Source organism: Podarcis vaucheri, assembly GCF_965113315.1.
Source record: "Podarcis vaucheri genome assembly, chromosome: 13".
In the NCBI taxonomy this organism is placed as follows: Eukaryota; Metazoa; Chordata; class Lepidosauria; order Squamata; family Lacertidae; genus Podarcis; species Podarcis vaucheri.
This window is the reverse complement of record NC_138751.1, coordinates 19,872,521-19,884,607: the sequence shown is the minus strand read 5'-3', so window position 1 is coordinate 19,884,607 and position 12,087 is coordinate 19,872,521.

Here is a 12,087-nt window from a genome sequence, read left to right as displayed (position 1 = left end):
CAGTGTGCAATCTGAGCTCAGGGTCAGAGCATGCAGAAGGCCTGCCTTAAAGCCTCCCCAATAAGTTGGTTGCAAAAGTGCAATTTCAGCCTGGAACTTTCTAGCTAATTACCTTAATCCTTATGCTATGCTTGTCAGGGTGGGTGTGGGAGATGCAACCTTAGAACAGATAGCTGCAGATTACTCAAAGCAAACACACAAAGTCATTCATTATTACAGCAAAAGCAAGGCTTTGATCCCCCAGGGATCTGGCAGGGCCCTGTTTGCACAGGATGTCGGGCTAGACAGGCCTTTGGTCTGATCCAGCACAGCCAGACAGAAATTCAATCACACAGGCCTAGACTGGTCCTGTGCCACTGACCATCAACCACCACATGTTGTAGCAGTGAATTCCATAAATCAATTTCATGTTGTATGAAGGAATATTTTATTTTTCTTCTGAGTCTACTGCGAATCAGTTCCACTTGGTGACTCTCTGTTCCACTAACTACAATGACCGATGGAGAAACATTTATATTTATCTGCTTTGTTCATGCTATTCATAACTGTATAAACTTCTTTATTTCTGTGTAAACGAAAAAGCTCAAAATGCTATTATGAGTTGTAGCCAATGCTCGGTCCCTCTCTGAGCAGACCCATCAAAATTAATGAACATTGCTAACTTAGGCAATTTAAAATTAAAAGAAGTGCTTTGAAATGCAAATCTATTGAAAGGTAATAACTAAATAAGAAGCTTTAATGTTTTATGTTTACACCTATTTAGTAACAATAACAGTTACTAAGAATCACAGAAAGCCTGTAACATAACACATTTAACTTGTGTGCATTCAGCTTTGCATGCTTGGCAATTAAATAAAATAAATAAAGGGAGGGAAGGAATCCAGGAAAAAATAGACTTTGGTAATCCTACCCACCATGGATCCCAGTGTGTTTTGACTATAGAAGATGCTGGCTTTAGGTGTGATCCCTGGAATGTAACCACCAAAAAAAGTGTGGGCTTACTTGCATTTCATTTGGTCTCTGCTAGGCTCTTCTGCAGACCCTGGGCTGGTGAGCCAAACTCCCAACTTTGTAAAGCAGCCTGTAGGCAAATCTTGCTGTCATAGCAATGGCTTCCTCCTCACTCCACATTTTCCTCTGGGTTGGCAATGGGATGGGCCAGGCAGCACCCTCCAGGGGCAGGTTAGGCCGCAGTCATTATATGCTTCATTCCTACACCAGTTTAGAAAACTGAGGAGACCGCTACCAATTTCTCCTGCTGCTACCAATTCCTCCTTCTGCGCAACCGCATTAGACATTGCACTCTTCCTGGAGAAGCCAGAAGAAGCTTGGACTCCCAATGTTTCCTCCCCTCTAATTCACTTCTGTCCCAGATAAATCCAGGGTGATGGTGGTGGTTGTTTTAATGGTAGATTTTCTGTCAAGATACAGTTGACTGAGCTGCTGTGGGGAGGGAATGTTTTTTCACTTTCCCCCAGTAAATCAATGCCTCCCAAGCAAAACTGATGGCAGGAAATGCATTGCAGGCTCTCCTAATCCACCCCCTGGGCCCAAGGCCTGCAGATTTTCTGCGCTGAATCTCCACTATGAGAATCTGAGGAGGTAGAGAGGCCTGGGAAGTATGGTGGGGTGGAGGGTGGGGTGTGTGCGATGAGGTCTGTAGATAAAAGGACCAACTTCTAACATTTGACAGATATTTGAGAGAATTTCCCACAAATAGTTCCAAATAATGAAAGGGAGGGTTGGTCCATTCCATGGTAGCTACATCAAAGCTCGCTAAACTGCAAGGTACTTGTAAATTGCACAGGGAGGCAGACCTGTTGTCTGAGTCATGAATTGGCCTGAAGCTGTGCAAAATTATTCTAAACAAGTTACTATTAACACATAAAAGTAAAGTCAGTCCCACAGTGATGCAGTCAGGAAATGTTTATGCCCAAGAAGATGGGCTCAGATCCCCATAAAGTTCATTAGGTGGCCTGGGGTCAGTCACCATCTCCCTGTACCTCACAGGGTGGGTTGTTGTGAGAATAAAAATAGGGGGGGGCACGAACCACGTGGACCAACCTGAGCTCATGGGAGTACAGACAGGATTAAAATAAGTAATAAAAAATAATTACTGCGTAAAGTTTACTGGCCTCGCCTGCCCTCATATAATCGTTCCTTTTTGGCCTGAGAGAAATAACAAACTTTTGTAAGGTGAGCTGGCAAATATATTTGCATAATTTACACCTCCCACCTTCAGCAGAAATGTATAATGGCTGCCTGGAGGCAACTCTTAGCTCCTCAGAAGCGCCCAGCCAAAGGGCTGTTTGCAGGCTTGTATTGACAGAGCAGCGCACTTTGCACCAGACATAATACGCCCTAAAGAAGCTTGCTTTTGCTTCTTGTTCGATGGAGTTAGAAAACGGCATGGCACCTGTGGCTGTCTAGAGCAGTGGTCATCTGCAGCCACCGACTATGTGGCTGACCCATTGTTAGTACTTTTCTGTGTGGGTAGGTTTAGTCACATTGTTAGAGCTGCAGGCTCAAACGGTAAACTACAGTATTAAGTGGCCACAGTGCAGCTACTGGTTGCATGAAGCCAATGTTTATTTTATTTTATTTGTTACTACCACCTTTGTCTTCCAAGGATCTCAAGGTGGTGTGTACATGGCTTGCCTTCTCGTCGTTTCATCCTCACAGCAACCCAGGAGGTTAAGCTGTGAGATGGTGACTGGCTCAAGTTCACCCAGGGAGCTTCATGGCTGAGTGGGAATTCGAACCCTGCTCTCCCAGATCCTAGTCCAACACTTTAACGGTTACAAGCTGCCTCAAAGGGAAGCTGCCTCATGGGGGGTCTAGATAGCAGGCGGCTGACACACATTCCCCAAGAAAAAGAAATGGAAACTTTCTCTACCACTTAAAAAAACAACAACGTTTGGCAGCACTTAGGTACCCAAATCTGCATGTTGTTCTTCCCCAGCAAAACATACAAATTAACTCTCAAACCCTGTAATTGTGAGGATTTCAAAGCTCAGGATGCGCCTGCCAAGTTGCTAGATCTGGTTTGGTAGAAATGTAGAGCTGGAAGGGGCTCGGAGGGTCATCTAGGTATCAAATCAAGGAGCTGCCACAGATTTCCAAGCATCCAAACCCCTCAGCACCCCTCCCAATGTCAATTTGTCCGCTGACTCAGAAATACTCCTCTATGCGGCAAAGGGTTCTGGGATGTATTTTATCAGGGCTGGCTGAAATAAGACATAAATCCATAGACACCGTACAATCAGAGATTGTCTCACAGCAAAATATGAAGTGACTGTCGCACAGCCACAAGCTGAGAGGGCTAATGAGATCATGTCCTGTTTATGTGCTTCTAATAGATAACTAGTCAGCCACTGTGGTAAAATAATACTGGTCTGAGTGGGTCTTTGGCCCATCAGGGCTTCACTTAATGATCCTAGCTTTGTGTGTGGTGGAGCGAGAATGAAAGTGGTTGTGGGGCAGGGTACAGTACTGTATTTGTCATCTTAAATTGCTGTAATCATCGTGTATATAATATGGTTATACACAATATAGGTGTTTTGCCTATATTACTAGCATTCAGGTAGTTGGTTTATAGTCCTATGAGTTACAGGTCAAAAGATAAAACGTAATTTTGAGCATCTATGACACTATAATGTACCAAGTTACATAACTGATCCATCCAGCTTGTTATGTACTGAAGTTCTCACCCTGGACCAGCAGGGGGATACTGTAGATTTGTTGTTGTTTAGTCGTTTAGTCGTGTCCGACTCTTCGTGACTCCATGGACCAGAGCACGCCAGGCACTCCTGTCTTCCACTGCCTCCCACAGTTTGGTCAGACATGGAGTTTTCTTGGCAGGGATACTGGAGTGGCTTGCCGGTTCCTGCTCCAGCAGGGGGATACTGTAGATAATTATGCAAATAAGGGATCGAAAGTGACGTTCAGTGATTGGATAGTTTTAGAAAGTTGTTACAGTAACATTGTACTGGAGCTCTATATAAGCAGGCTGACTGAACCCTTCAGTTCAGTTCTATCCTGGCTTGTGAATAAACAAGAGCTGTTTGAAGAATCACTGTGTCGTCTGATATGTTCATCCACAAGTTAAGACAGCTCAGTACGGTCTACTCTCCAGGGTCCCAGCAGGGAACCTTCCCTGTCTTGGTTCTTGAGTCCTTTACTCGGAAATGTGAGGGATTGAACTTAAAACCTTCTTCTTTAAAGCATATGCTCTGTTACTAAAAATGCTACACGCAAAAATGCCTGTCTGCATCTGGTTGAACTCCCAGGAGTGAAGAAATTTGGTTTTCTCCTCAGGGTTTTTGGTGATTTCCACCCCTTGTTACCTGTTCCACACAAATTGAATGGTGTGAAGGGAAGAGGTTGCAATTGTGTGCTTATTTTTTTAAAAAAAACACAAAGCATGAGGAGGATTGGTCTTAACACCGGGCCTTTAGAACCACAAAGTCTGATTCAGGGCCACTCCTACCATTAGGCAGAGTGAGGTAGCTGTCTTGGTGGCACATGCTGACCGGTGGGGAGTGCACAGAGTTGCGTGTGCCCCACACCCTGCCCCCTAAGGTAGCCAGCTGTGCTCAGGTGTAGTGGAATATGCTGCCTCATCCCCAGTGTTAGCCTTCAATTTCCAGTCTGGTTAGCTTTTGTACATGGAATGCGGGGAGGCGCCGTCTTTGTCATTTGCCTCAGACAGCAAACTGTCTCAGGCCTGTGGAGAAATTGTATCCCTCATTTGGAAAACTCGAATCTATTCATTATCATATATTTCATTGATACCCCACCTTTCCTCCAAGAAGCTCAAAGTGGTGCATATATGCCCCCCTCCACATTGAACCCTGCAAGCACACCGTGAGGTAGGTTAGGATGAGAGACAGCGACTGGCTCAAGATCACCCATGACTGAGAGGGAGGCGTCTTGGACACATAATCCTACACTCCAACCACAACACCACACTGGTTCCCCTCTTCCCAGCTCCATACTAGTGGCTGAACATATTTGCCTTATTCATTTGTATTGCAAGTGAGAAAACTAGGAGGGCACATATTTATCCATGTCATGCTGTCCCAAGACAGTCTTTAAACCTCTTTTGTTGACCACCAGCATTATGCTTTCCATTTTTATGTCCGGAAGGTGTCATGGGCTTTGAAGACACTCAAACTCAGGATGCAAGGGAGAAACGTGCTAAGAGGAAGGCACTCTTGGCAAATCCACACCATTATCAACTCCCGCCCAGAAACCAATGTCCCCACTGTGGAAGGACGTGTGGATCCAGAATTGGCCTCCACAGTCATTTACTGACTCATTTTTAAAACGGTGTTTATGGAAGACAATCCTACTCGGCTACGAGTGATCGCCGAAGAAGAGGAAGAAGAAGAAGAAGAAGAAGAAGAAGCTGTCCCAAGAGTATGAGGTGTTGTCGTGTGTATGGAAATTGTGCCCCGCCAAGGGGATATTTTCTCCTGGTTAGCCTGTATCCCCGTTATTACAGTGCAGGCAGGAATAGTTCTTCCAGATGATGTTGGACTACAACTCCCAGAATCCCTAACCATTTGCCACACTGCCTGGGGTTGATGAGAGTTGGAGCCCGACACATGCTCAGTCAGTAGAGTGTGAGACTCTTAATCTCAGGGTTGTGGGTTCAAGCCCATGTTGGGCAAAATACTCTTGCACTGCAGAAGGTGGAACTGGATGACCCTTGTAGTATGATTCTGTGATAAAACAAAAACCCACTTCATGTTTGCAGCTTACCAATGTAACAGATTTATTGTGGAATAAACAGACTTGTTCAGATACAGGAAGGGTTATCCTCAGATATATGAGCAGGGTGGGACATTGCAAAGCAGTTGGGCCAAACCATGAAAGTAAGAGATTCTGTCTGTGACAATTCCAGGTCAAGCTTAAATGTATACAAGATAAGCATATCAACCATTCGCAACTTCAAGAGGTGATAACAATGTCTTTCCAGTTTCACTATGCTAATTTAATGGCAGTCTCCTGAGACAGACATGAATGCCAACTAACCAACCAAAGTGGAAGGAGAAACCATTATATTGTGGGAGGCTTAAATAAATAGAATAACATCAACTTATAAATTCTAGTTGAGGAAGTTCCTATTAGAGTCTCCCTTTGAAGTCTCTTGGCTGGAAAGTAGTCAGTAGCAGAGTGTCCTAGTCCAGGAGAAGGGAATGTTCTCCTGCTGGTTTCTGAAGGCTGCCATTTTTGATGTCTGATTTGTGTCCATTTCATTCTTTTTCATAGAGCATGACTTGTCTGCCCTGCGGCAGAGAGAGCAGCATTCTTGGCAAATTGCAGTTTGCTTATTAGGAGGGTTCTATTCCGCCCACTGTGACAATGTATTTTTAAATGGACTGGGTATTGTGTTATGCCCCTCAGGTACTGTTGTTTTAATTATGTAATTGCTATACTGGATTCTGTTTCAATCTCATTATTTTTTATTGCATTTTCGTGTTTGCAACCTGGGCCCTTGGGTGGGGGAGGGTTGAAAGGCAAGGTAATTGGTTTCATAAATAAATAAACCACCTCCTTTGGAAGGGGGTGGACTCTCCATCCTTGGAGGTTTCTAAGCAGAGGTTGGATGGCCATCTGTCACAGATGCTTTAGTTGAGATTCCTACATTGCCGGGGGTTGGACTAGATGACCCTTGGGGTCCCTTACAACTAGAAGATTCAATGAAATATAGAAATACCATGGGAGGGTGGTGGCAAGCAGGCAAACGAGCCCCTGATGGTGTTACAGCTATCACTGTGGCTGTGAATAGTCACTGTGTTTATCTTGTTGACATGCGCATTATCCATGTTACCCGACAGGACTGTCCCAGCTGCTCGTGCACATTTGTGTGTGAGTGCATCTACCAACTAAGCGCAGATGCATGTGATCTTTTCACGCGTGTGATGAAATGGGCTCGAGTTCACAAACTCTTCTACTACAATAAATCTGCATGGCTTTAAGATGCCTCAGGATTGTGTGGTTTTTTGTGGTTACCTGGAAGTGATATAGAAGCCATCTTCCAGAGGCACTGCCACTTTCTTCTTGTTGAAGAGCTCTTGGGGAATTTCAGGGTTCCAAGGAAAACATTTGGGATCCACTAGGCAAATAGGGGAGATGCTTTAATTTGAAGTACAAATAAAGTGTCAAAAAAAACTTAGCAGGTTTTTTTCACACCTCAGGCAGGAGGGTATAATTAGCCATTTATCACTTCTGTGGTTTGGAGAGGTGAGAGACACTCTCTCATACCCTCCAACATTTCTTCATGAAAATAGGGATGTCCCACTCCATAATGACAATTTTACTATTTATACCCCACACATCTTACTGGGTTGCCTGAGCTATTTTGGGTAGCTTCCAACATATATAAAAACATAATGAAACATTAAACATTTTTTAAAAATACTTCCCTATACAGGATCGCCTTTAGACAGCTTGTGGGGTCGGATAACTCCATACCCTCCAACATTTCTTCTGTGAAAACAGGGACAACTCACCATACCCTCCAACATTTCTCCAAAGAAAACAAGCACATCCTAAGGAAAAGTGGGACATTCTGGAATCAAATGAGAAACTGGGATGGCTTATCTAAATCAGGGACGTCCCTGGGAAATAGGGACTCTTAGTGTTAAGTTGTGGGTGAACATATCAAACGATACAGCGATTCTTCAAACAGCTCTTGTTTATTTGTAAGCTGGAACAGAACTGGGCTGAAGGGTTCAGTCAGCCTGCTTATATAGAGCTCCAGTACATCGTAACTGTAACAACTTTCTAAAACTATCCAATCACTGAACGTCACTTTCGACCCCTTATTTGCATATGTGGACCTGAACTATCTACAGTATCCCCCTGCTGGCCCAAGGTGAGAACTTCAGTACATAACACTTAGAGGGTCTGCTCTCTGCTGCTTCTCTTAGGACCATAAAGGCTCCTGAGCTTCATACACAGTAAAGGTTTAATATGTTAGGAGCTGAGTGAATATCAGAGGGACACTGACACCACAGTGTAGGGCATGCAGATGTGTAACAGCATCAACCAGGCCTTTGACTGATTAAACAATCTTCAGCAGGCTTCCTCAAACTCGGCCCTCCAGATGTTTCGGCCTAAAACTCCCATGATCCCTGGCTAGCAGGTCCAGTGGTCAGGGATGATGGGAATTGTAGTCTCAGAACATCTGGAGGGCCAAGTTTGAGGAAGCCTGATCTTGAGACTTAAAATATGTTCCTGGCAAGGCTATTGCTGGGCTCTTAAAAAAAAAAGTTATGCATTTTGTGCTTTTATGTTGTAAACCACCCTGTGATCTTCGGATGAAGGGCAGTGCACATGGGCGTAGCCATGTATTGGAAAACAATACAAATAATTAACTAACTGACCAATTATGTCAGTTCTTTCTCCCCCAACAAAAGTCCTGCCCCCCCCCAACAAAAAATCCTAGCTACTCCCATGGCAGTATATAAATTTAATAAATAATAATAACAGTACTGCTTCTGTTTGTCTTGCTCTCTTCCTTTGGGCAGTGCGGTAGATTGGACCCAGAAAAGAGCAACCTCATGGGAAATGGTGAAAGTAGCAAATACACAGGGAGGGAGTCCTACTGGGGGGATCTTGCCTGTAGGACCCTCTGAATCTGGAGCCAGTGCTTTGTACATATCTCCTCTACCAGGTCCTGCAGGAGGAAAAGGGAAGGCTTAATTCATGTGCACTTCCAAGCACAGTCAGAGTCAGCAGAGGAATCATCATTTTCTCTACTGTGAAATGGGAATAATGACCTACCTCACAATAGTGTGGTGCCTAGCATATATCAAGATAGCCAAACACATTGTAAAGTAAAAGTGCTATAACAAGGGTAGGCAACCTAGGAATGTCGGCCACAAGCGGCCCACAAGGGTTGTTTAACTGGCCCCCGAACCATCCCCGAACTGAGCCGCCCGCTCGGTGAGTCCCTGCCAGCTGCTCTAAACCGGCACGGTGCAGTGAGGGGACTAACTTCTGCGGTGCTGCAAATCGTGTCTGCGCATGCGGAGATGCCACAAATCATGTCTGTGCAGACGCCAGAAATCGTGGGTGCACGTGCAATCTGGCCCACGGTAAGCCTTGCCAACCCCTGTGCTATAAACATGCTACTGCATGGGAGTGCAGTGAGGGTGGGGAGTTTGCTTTGCAAGGGACAGAAACTGAATTCTTGGAGGGGATCAAAGAACCTTGGTGAGATGTGAATGGCGAGTGAAACAGGAAAAGTCTCCGTGGGACTTCTGGGTCCTCGGGGAAGGTTTTGGGCATCTCAGAGTGGATAAGGGTAGTGCATGGTCCCAAGATGTGCTTCCCGCTGTGGTCCCCCCCCCTTTTCTTCCCTACACTGGGGTCAGGCCGGAGCTGATGGGATCCTATTTCAGAATGAAAACAGAGCCACTACAAATGTTTTTGGTTAAACACAAGCTTGATGGCTGGTGCCAAAGGGCTCTGAAAAACAGCTGCCACCATTCCCCCTGGGGTCTTAGGTTGAATGCAGCCAGCGCTGGGGGTTTAAATGGGGGGTGGGTGGAGAAGTGTTTATGCGTGAGAGCGAATGCAGCCTTGCTAAACTTTTAAAAGATCCATGCTCTCTCTGTGTGGGTGTGCACACGCGCGTGCGCGCGCACACACACACACACACACACACACACACACACACATATACATGTGCATGCAAAAAAAGCTGTGCTCTCTCAAGCTTATGGCTTGTAAAGACGATTTACTCCTTGATCGCTGAACCAAACAGGTGATGGCTGTGTTTAATCTCTGAAGTAGGGATCAGCCTCTCCGAAGATCACAGGGCTAGATCTGCCCCTCCCCACCGCCAGAATATCAGCTGGTCAAGAGGCCAAAGGCGGAGAGGGTGCAATGGCGGTGCCAACAAGGGCTTGTTGGCAGTCCACTTTGCAGGACATAGAGTTGGCTCTTGGCTCTAAAAACGGCTGCTCCTTCAAACTAGTCGTTGACCAGAGCTCTAAGCCCTAGAGGGGAGCACAACTCAGCCAGACCAGAGAGGAAGAGCTAAAGGGAGGAATAGGGTGACAGCAGTGTCTGAATTTGCATATTAATATTACAGCATGCAAACATAGAGGATATAGGCAACTTCCTTATACCACCAATGGGACTTCCAGATGCCTGCTGTTTTCCTGCGGGGTTCAGTGACATGCATGCAAATTCAAGTTGCACAATTTCCAATATCGGGAGGTCCTTTGCAACAAACCTTCTTCCCGAGAAGATCGGACTTTTTGTGATAAGGAAAGTGACAGGACAGGAAATGTACTGGGAAGTGTGGACTAAGTGCATGGCCCCATGGTTCCTCTAGCTCAGTTTTACCTACTCTGACTGGCTCTCCAAATTTTCAGATAGGGGGACTTTCCCCACCCTAGACAAAGATTGCTGGGGATTGAAGCTGGGATCTTCTGCCTACAGAGAAGATGCTCTAACACTGAGCTGCCCTCCCACAAAAATGCTCGTCTGTGTGCAGAAAATGCCCTCTAGCCTGTGAAACACACACCCAGAGCCTCTAGTCAGAGTTGGCATCAGGAATCAACTTTGATGGGCACTTGCTGAGGCTCAGGATGGCCAGATCTGTCCATCTTGGTTGCTCTTAGCTTCTCATTTTCCCCGTTTTAGTTCTCAACATTCTCACATCAGGTGGTTGTTGTTGTTGTTGTTTCACTCAGAGAAGATGAAACACTGAGGGCACCTTGGCCAAGTCCCCTTATTCTCCCCCCCCCAAAAAAAAGCATGTGTTGTTGGCCACTGGGTACAATCCAGGCAAAGTGTTACCATTTGATCCTACTGATTATTTAAGGTGCTCTCTCTCTCTCCTCTCTCTCTCTCTGTGTGAGCATTTCAACAGAAGGTGCCGTGACAGAGATGTGACCCTGGCTGGCTGCTTGCCTCATTCTGAATGAATTCATGACTATGCACAATGTTAGATTTACCTAGTTTAAGGGAAAGGCAGGGGGAGACCCTTGGACGTGCCGTTTCACCAGGACACATTTTAGAGGACAGGAGGCAGTGCCTGTATGCCTTTCTGTTATGTACTGAGTTGAATAGGATCCAAAATGCAGCAGTCTGATTGGTCTGCAGGAGCCACCCAATCCAACTCCAGGTGGAAGTGAATCCACAACCTGATTGGCCTACAGGAGAATCCCAGAATTAGCCAATCACGTGGGGCCCATTGTGTAAATAATGTATATAAAGCAGACATTTCGGGGGAACTTCCATTCCTCACTACTATGAGCTGAATAAAGAGCATGAAATCCACACTCGACTCTGAGTATATTTTACTTTCACAGCTTTTTCTTCTTCTCACCTGTCTTGTTTATACAGTGATTTGTGTTTGGAGTCCTCACTGAGGTGGTCAACTTGCCTCTGATCTGTGCCACATTGTAATGTGGGTTTCCTCCATACATTTTTTAATATAATTACATACATCAAGACCATAGCTGTCAACGTTTCCCTTTTTTTAAAAGGGAAATTCCCTTATTCCGAATAGGATTCCTTGCAAGAAAAAGGAAAAGTTGACAGCTATGATCAAGACTAGGCCAGAACCCTTCTTCCCAACATTTAATAGTCAAATGGCAGAGTTTGTACTCATTATTTTGTACAGAGCATTATTCAAGCGTATGAGCCTCTGCAATATTCCAGGGTGGTACACAACCAGATTTGCTGCCTCAAGTGAGATCGGAGCCTGAGATGAGGCCATCTCTGGGGAGGCATGGATGGGGGTGGCGGGTATGCAGTGATGAGGTTCCTGGCTTTCCTTCCCATCCCTACGCTCTTCCTGGCACCATGTGTGGCTGCTTACTTAATGGGGAATGCCAGTGGTTGTGAAATATACAGCAACGGAGGGTGTGCGTGTGTGCTTGTATGTTATTTGGTAATCTATGGAATTTGGCAAACAGGAGGGGCACTTTTAACCCGGGACTGAGTCACCCATCTCAGAAACTCCCAGTTTCTGTCTCAAACCCCTTAAAAATATGCTAATCCTCAGCAGCCCCCCTCCCCCCCGAATGCTCAGTGAGGTTTCTGTTAGCAATGCTA